General features: G+C 37.8%; 1 pseudogene; it reads right to left on the bottom strand.

Annotated features, from left to right (window-relative positions):
- Window positions 1–570: 570 nt before the first annotated feature.
- LOC101607760 overlaps window positions 571–7,935 on the bottom strand; it is a 63,146-nt pseudogene continuing 55,781 nt past the window's right edge.

The raw sequence follows: 7,935 nt of genomic DNA, 5'->3' as shown, positions 1-7,935 counted from the left end.
GTCCTATGTTATTTAAGTATTATTTAAGTTTTTTCCTTGGCATGACACTGCTGAAATAAAAATCAAGATAAAACTCATAGGTTAAAATTCAAGGTAAAACTCATAGGTTGTGCTGTACATTCATATTTCTATTAACATATGTTCCAGTAAGTAACATACTAGGCTAAAACTCAAGTAATTATTTCATATTGAAGGACAACCTCAATATTCACTTTTACATGGCATCTTATAAGGTTACGGTTAGCCTACAGACAGAGTAAGTAAATAAAAATCCATGTTTCCCCTCTTAGAAATACTTATTTTCTCTTATCTGGTTTTACTTTTGTGCTAAAAGCGGATATGGAATTGTATTGAAAGTAAAGTTCAATGTATTCATATTGTATAAAGATTCTTGAGTACAATGATGGCTTGTAACTTTATCACCATAGCACAAATTGTCATTAAATTTTCACAGAAAAATAATGCTTCAAATAATAATTTTAAGACACATCAATCTCCACCAAATTTGAAAGAACATGTAGTGGTCAAAAGTATTTTACAGTCTTTTTAATAAAGCTCTGGCAATTACATTCAGTCTTCATTGTCTGAGCAAATCAGTTTTAGTTTCTTCATAGTTCTCCATCTGTCTTTTAACATGACACTTGTTCAGTTGTTGAACTTATAACGTGATAGTATTTTAGCCCAGCTTCCTTCTCCATACTTCCTCACACCAGATATCAAATTCTTGTCCTCTTCCCAAAGCCATGCCTGTTTTTTCCTAAGTTTCTGTTTTCCATCAGTTACTGGACTATTTGAAATATATCTCTTGTTTTGATTGGTTATTCCTCTTATCTTCTGCTTTTCATTTTGAAGCGTTCCCCCTCTTTTCTCTGTCTCATTAAAATCTTGTTGCCTGCTTCCATGCTTCAACTTAAGTAAGAGATTCTTGTGAGACCTTTTTTCTTTATCCAAATTAACTTCAGTTCCTAGGTCATTATTTCCACCATTGGGCTTAACTTTAGCATGTACTGTTGTTGTTTTTCCATTTTCCACTACTTTTATTGCTGCCTTCATTAGAAAAGTTGATGATTTTTCATCTAGTATATAATTCACATAAGTCTTAATTTTCTCCATCATGCAATCATAGCTAAAATGTTGAAAGAAGGGGTGGAATGTATGTTTCTGAGAGATTATTGTCAGTAATTTCCGTTCTAAAGTCATGTGAGAATTTGGGTCACCAAATATTCTTTCAAAATACTTCTGCTTCCTTAAAACTGCCACTTTCCATACAAACAGCTACAGCCTGAATTTTAATTAAATTCTGTATTTCTTTATGAAGTTTGTCATGTTCCTTTTCAATTGAGGTCCAAATTGTCAGGGGTGATTCCAAGGGGGTAGTAAGGAGCTCATCAGTTTCAAACTGCGCATCAAGGGATTTTCCTGCTGCAATTCTTGTCAAGAACTGACATATGTATATAGTTCTCGACTGAGAAACTGTAAGACTGGATAGCCCATGAATAATATAGCCTCGGCGCTGTCGCTGTCCGCTAGAAGTCCTCAGAGCGGCGGTCGGGAAGGCCCGGGAGAGAGAGAGGCAGAGGAAGTCCAGCATCAAGCCCGTGGCCACGGCCTCGGCTTCCGCCACTAGGTCCATGTCCTCCTCGTCGTCGTCTTCTCCTGCAGGGTTCCCCGGCTGCACGTGGTTTCTCAGGGTGTCCTCCCTGACTGTCTCCAGCGAATCCGCATCCTTCCCGTACGCACACCCTCGCGGACCACCAGGCGCTGAGGAGACAGCTTCCGCCCAGACTGCTATTTTCAACTATGTAGTCATTAGGAAGCCTATCTCTCTGCTTTAATTTATAAAGAAAATGTATACTTCCCATTTCAATGTGAAAATTAAATTAAAATATTTGTCTCTATTACTTTTTCATTGCTATTTAAGGAACTTATAGAAGGAAAGTGTTATCAGATTGTAGTGTGGAGAAGTTTCATGGCAGGGACAGAGTTAGTCATGTGTTACAGGAAGAAAGCAGAGAGTGAATAATAAGTAGATATAAGCCACAAAGACCCCAAGGCCTGCCTCTGGTGAGTCACATCTTTCAGCAAGGCTCTAGAGGTTCCACAATCTTCCCAAATACCATCACCACCAGGAGACCAAGTGTTCAAATACACATCTTATGGGGGACATATAATGTGCAAACCACATCAATATATAAAAAAATACATATAAAAAGACACAGAAAATTATCAGATGAGATTGGTGCATTCAGGGTGGTATGGCCTTAGACAATACCACCATAGGCCACAGGAGATCAACACAGAGCAAAATCAGCTCCTTCCAAATCAGAGATCCAGAGACCCAGAGGCCCCCAGCACCCCATCACTGAAGTAGGCGAAAAATGAACCCAACATGGCTCAGGGAAATTTTAAGGAAGAGGGGGCGGAAAGAACGTCAGAGCCACATGCTGGGTCATGATATGCAGACATTTATCCTACCCATAACTGAGGGCTAACTCCAGAATGCATGACCCATATACCTCAACAAGGAGAGGCCAATGGGAGGGGGTAGGTCACGGATAAGCCTATGGTACCAAATTGACTATATTTGAGGAGTACAAAACTAATTAATAAAAAAAGAAAAAAAGAATATTATCATATATACAAGATATACAGTAGTCACAATCAGAATGTTGGCTACTATATTTCAAATTAGATTCACACTCATCTGTATTTCTCTTGGAATTGGATGATGGAGAGCTTGGGATCTAGGTGTATTGTAACCCACTATTATCACATGGATGTATAATCATTAGCATGTAAGCCTTTATGCTATATTTGAATATACTGCTGCCACTGAAATATTTACCAAACAAAGCATTGTGCTGAGCAGATGGGGTGATAGAGTACAGACTGGGGTTCATCCTGCTTCAGTAAGATGAGTGGTGCAACAAGAAAAAAACAGAATAAGAAAGATGTTTAAAGAGCACTCAAGACATTTGTATCTTTATTCATAGCAGAATATGGGCTAACCCATGTACTCATAGTAGTTCTATATACAATGTGGCTGGGCTTTTGAGAAATCAAATGTCCAAACTATGATTGCTTTAACAAAAATGGGATGTAGCAATACACCGGGTCAAGGACTGTGACATAATTATTGATGACATGATTGACCTTGCTTTGATTCTTTTAATTTCCTCAGGAATGCAAGCAAACATTGTAACATTCAGAAATATGTTTTAAATTTATAATTTGAGAGTCACTGGCTTAGAATGAAATCAAAGGAAGTAAATAGGACCTCATTAGCATTCATTTTTGTGTTAATTTCCAGTTCCATTTCTATCACCTTGTTTCTTACATTATTTTTACCTGGTTTTAATGTCTGTTATTTTACTATTTTATGTACTTCTTATAAATCATCTTTTAGTAGGCATGATAATGATTCCCAACTAAGTTCATGTCCTAATCTCCAGAATCAGTGAACATGTTATCTTTTATAACAAAGAAGAATTAAGTTTGTAGATGGCATTAAAGTTATTAATAGGCTAGTGGTGAATTTGGAAGAGTATCTGGTATTATTCTGGAAAACCCGGTGTGATCACAGAGCAATAAGTTGTACATGAAAGGAGGCAGAAAGACGAGTCAGAGCAATTATCTGGTTTGATATGAAAATTCAGCACATTATTGGAGTTTGGAAGATGAAGAGTAAAATATGAGTTCCTGTATTAGCTACAGACTCTAGGAGCTAGCAAAGGAATAAACTTTCTTTTTTTTTTTTTCAAGGGAAGGTTTCACTCTATCTCAGGCTGACCTGGAATTCACTATGTAGTCTCAAAGTGGCCTCGAACTCATGGTGATCCTCCTATCTCTGCCTCCCAAGTGCTGGGATTAAAGCCATGAGCCACCACACCTGGCTATGGAATAGACTTTCTTGAATAGTATCAGAAGGTAAAATACTTCTAATGCCTTAATTTTAACCCAGTGAGACCCACTTTAGACTTCTAACCTAAAAATTTAAAGGATCATATATTTGTATTAAGATTTTGGTAATATAAGACAGCAGTAAATAATAAAGTCTAGAACTTTGAGAAAGTCTAATGCTTCTAAATTTTTTTAAAGAAATATTATATCTCCTGAGGCTGGAGAAATGGATCAGCAGTTAAGGCACTTGCCTGCAAAGCCTAACCACCCAGGTTTGATGCCCTAGCACCCACCCCACATAAAGTTAGAAAGACAAGGACTGACCCAAAAATTGCCCTCTCACCTTCTCGCCTCAACATGTGCACTTTCACATGTGCATGGCTCTATTAGCACCTGCGCACATGCATGCACACACACACATGGGGGGGGGGAGAGAACTGTATTCAAGTGATTCAAATTTCAAGTTGATAAATATGTAAGAACATTTTTATTCCAAGAAGGAAAAAATAGGTGCATAGGTGTTGCTTGCTGTCTAAGACCTGCTATGTTTCCAGCATGTGTGTGGTGTTAGCTTTTGTGAGCCAAACTTCTTCGCTAGGAAACAGAAAATCTCTGACTGAAGAATCACTGATTTGGGATAGTTCACTGGCTTTAAATTCAAAATAAACCCTCAGCATGAAAAATGTTTAAGGACACCTATGCAGAAAAGTCCAGAACCACCTCAAACTGAATAGGTAGCACAAGTTGAAGCAGAGTCACACAGAAGGCACATAGCTCCCTTTATCTGTGAAAATTGTTCTGCATCAGGAAAGAGGGACAAGGTTTGCCACTCATTCTAAGAGTATTCAAAATTGTCCCTGCATCAAAAATGGCTTTTGAAGACATTTCTCTTATTTCTGAGGAAAATGGCAGATCAGAATCCCCCTCTGTGCAGCCAGTGAAAGCCAGGAGTTAGGATAAAAATCAACAGAACTATTCCTATAAGACAAAAACTTCAGAAAAAGAGTACTAAATTTAGATGGGGTGTTCTTTACGAGGAAGTGCACAAGCAGTTTGAACTAGGCTGGTGTTAGGAAACAGTAAGGACCTGCTTAGTGATGGATCATATAGACTATTCATTGCAGACATGACATTCTTCAAACCAAACTCCTTGTATGTTACTGCAGCCCAGCAGAAGACAGCTGTCACTATACAATCCCTAAGGCACAACGTATATCTGCATTCAACCCCTAACCTTTTTATGCCTGTCTAGATTTCTTCCATGGCTGAAATAAGAGCATTTGTAGGGTAGGAGCAGAGGCCACAATTATGTGAAGGCCAGAGCTTGAGAGAAAGTATACCAGAGCCTGTCCTCAGAAGGGGAGAGGACATAAGAAGTTAGTATTGTATAGGTTTCACTGTCCAACTGGACCTCATTTACAAAACATAAGGCAGAAAGTTGTTAAGAATCTCAAGGTAGCATGAAACCCCAAATATTGAAGCCTTCTGAGCATCAGATCCTGCATATTGTACTGCACATAAGTTCATGGTACCTCTGCTGCCAGCTATGTGGGTGCTTCATTTCCCCTGACCATAGGCTGACTGAGATACAGCCCACATTTTCCACCCCAACATCCATCTACTCTTCTGGTTCATACTTCAGTTTATTTTCATGGGTCCTTGGTCTCTAAAATTAAGAGTGACTCAAGCTTTGTTAAACATAAAACTCACACTGATTTTTAAAACATGTATTTTGACCAAACTCTCCCGTTCACATCTTCTCTTACCCCATCCCACTTCTACAGTTCCTCTTCTGCTTTTTGAAGAGAGTCAATCTTCCCTCAAATCTACTTTTTATTGTTTCATTTTGTTTTGTTTTGTGTTACTTGATGCATTTAACTGGGGTTACATACAGGAGCATAAGTGAGGGATTATTTACAAGAGCATGGGCAGCTTCTCAGTGGCTACACCCCTGAAGAAAATGCCTCAGTCTTCTCCAGATACTCACTAAAAAGTGAAGCCTTGTGAGCCCCTCCCTACTTTGTGCTGTTTAGGGCTTAGGGTGGAAACTGATTTCAAAATCATGAATGTGGCATTAGAAACAAAAAAGGAACTCAACCTTTGAATGCTTCCAATGCTTAATTTCCATTAGACTTACAGTGCATCATCCTTCCCCACAATTTCTCTCTAACTGCTCTCCCACTTTACTTCCAATTGCCAAATACAATCAACTCATTTCATTCCAATTTTCACTTGATTTCCCCTGCTGCTTGAATGACATGCTTTGAATCATCTCTGTTGGCTTCATCTACTTTTTGACTAATCCCTTTTAATAACTTTCATTGAGTCTCTTCTTTCAGGTCTTTCTATTAGTGGTACCTAGATAGCAGTTAGTGTACAGATTTAATGTTATGGAAAATATTGCTAAAATGATAATAGAATATATGGAAATGGTTTATAAATTGTAATATACAATCTAAATATATGAAAATCATGAAAGGATTGATTTTATTTTATTTATTTATTTATTTATTTTTGGTTTTTCGAGGTAGGGTCTCACTCTGGTCCAGGCTGACCTGGAATTAACTCTGTAGTCTCAGGGTGGCCTTGAACTCATGGCGATCCTCCTACCTCTGCTCCCGAGTGCTGGGATTAAAGGCGTGTGCCACCATGCCCGGCATAAGGATTGATTTTATATGTTGTTCAACAAAAGCTTTGCCTTGATTTACCAAATGATATTTTATAACCAAAAGATATTTATATGTACCAGACTCATGCAAACTATAGAAGTTATTTTATGATTATACAGTATTTTATGTGTTTTACATAGTCTGTATTACCCATTAAGATAAATAACACTGAAAAATTAAAAGAATGACATTTATATCTCTATCTCTGTTTCTCTAGTTATATGAGTGAAATTTTTATTTTTATGGAAATTAGTTGCATGAAACTCAAACAAAAGTATGTAAACATGGCTGATACATTTCCCTATCCAGAAATTAATCTGTCCAAAAGAGAAGCTAACCAAATGACAAGGTTTCTTGTGACTTATCTGAGTTTGCTTGCTTCTGCTTCTCAAAATAATGGTGTCACGTGGTCCTAAATTATTTTTTTCTGTGGAATCTAGATAGTTCTTTCCTTTTGAGTAGATTTCCTTCTTTAAACTATATTTTACACTGCCCCAAGATTATACTCTAGCCAAAGAAGCACTCAAGAGCTGGGGAAATGATTCAGCAGTTAAAGGCACTTGCTCATACAACTGGCTGGCCTAGGTTCAATTCCGTAGTACCTACATAAAGTCAGATGCACAATGTGGCACATGCATAAGGAGTTTGTTTCCACCAGCAAGAGGCCCTTGGCATGCCTGTACTCCTCTCTCTCTTTCTCTCTTGCACTCAAAAAATAAATAAATTTAAAAACAACAGAAGGACTGAGATAAAATATTCTGAAAAGGACCAGACAATAAAGAGTTTAGATTGTGTGACCCCAAAGTTTTTGTTACAATCATTTTATTCTCTCCCTGTATTACAAACACAGCAGTTAACAATGAAAATAAAATGGCCTTGTTGTATTTCCACAAAATGTTTTCAACATTGGGCTTTGAGTTTCTTACAATTTTTATGGGCCTCAAAATATACTTTTAATCCTGTCTTCTCACATAGCCATTTAAAAATGCAGAGGACATTCTTAGCTCAGAGTCAATGTGGTATGTGGTAATGAGCCAGATATGAGCCATGTCTGTAGTTTGCTAATATTTGTGTTAAATCATTCCATAAGCTTCAAATATGACATGAAGTTTCAACTATGGCTCTCTTCTTTGCCAGGTGCCCCAGAGATGCATGTCCTCCTCACTGTTTGAAGGAGATATCTGACCTATGGCAAGCCTGAGCTTTTGGGAGGCTTCTCTCTCAATGTTTTGAGTGGCCCTGACTTCTCTAAATACTGCTCTGTTTTCTCTGAGTGATAGGCACTGGCAAAAAAAACAAAAAGTCAGCAACTGATGGTCTTTCCTGTTGGTCATCTCCCATCTCTTATTAGTGATGTTCTAAATAG

This window comes from Jaculus jaculus, chromosome 15 (genome assembly GCF_020740685.1).
Source record: "Jaculus jaculus isolate mJacJac1 chromosome 15, mJacJac1.mat.Y.cur, whole genome shotgun sequence".
In the NCBI taxonomy this organism is placed as follows: Eukaryota; Metazoa; Chordata; class Mammalia; order Rodentia; family Dipodidae; genus Jaculus; species Jaculus jaculus.
This window is presented reverse-complemented; position numbering and strand designations above follow the sequence as displayed.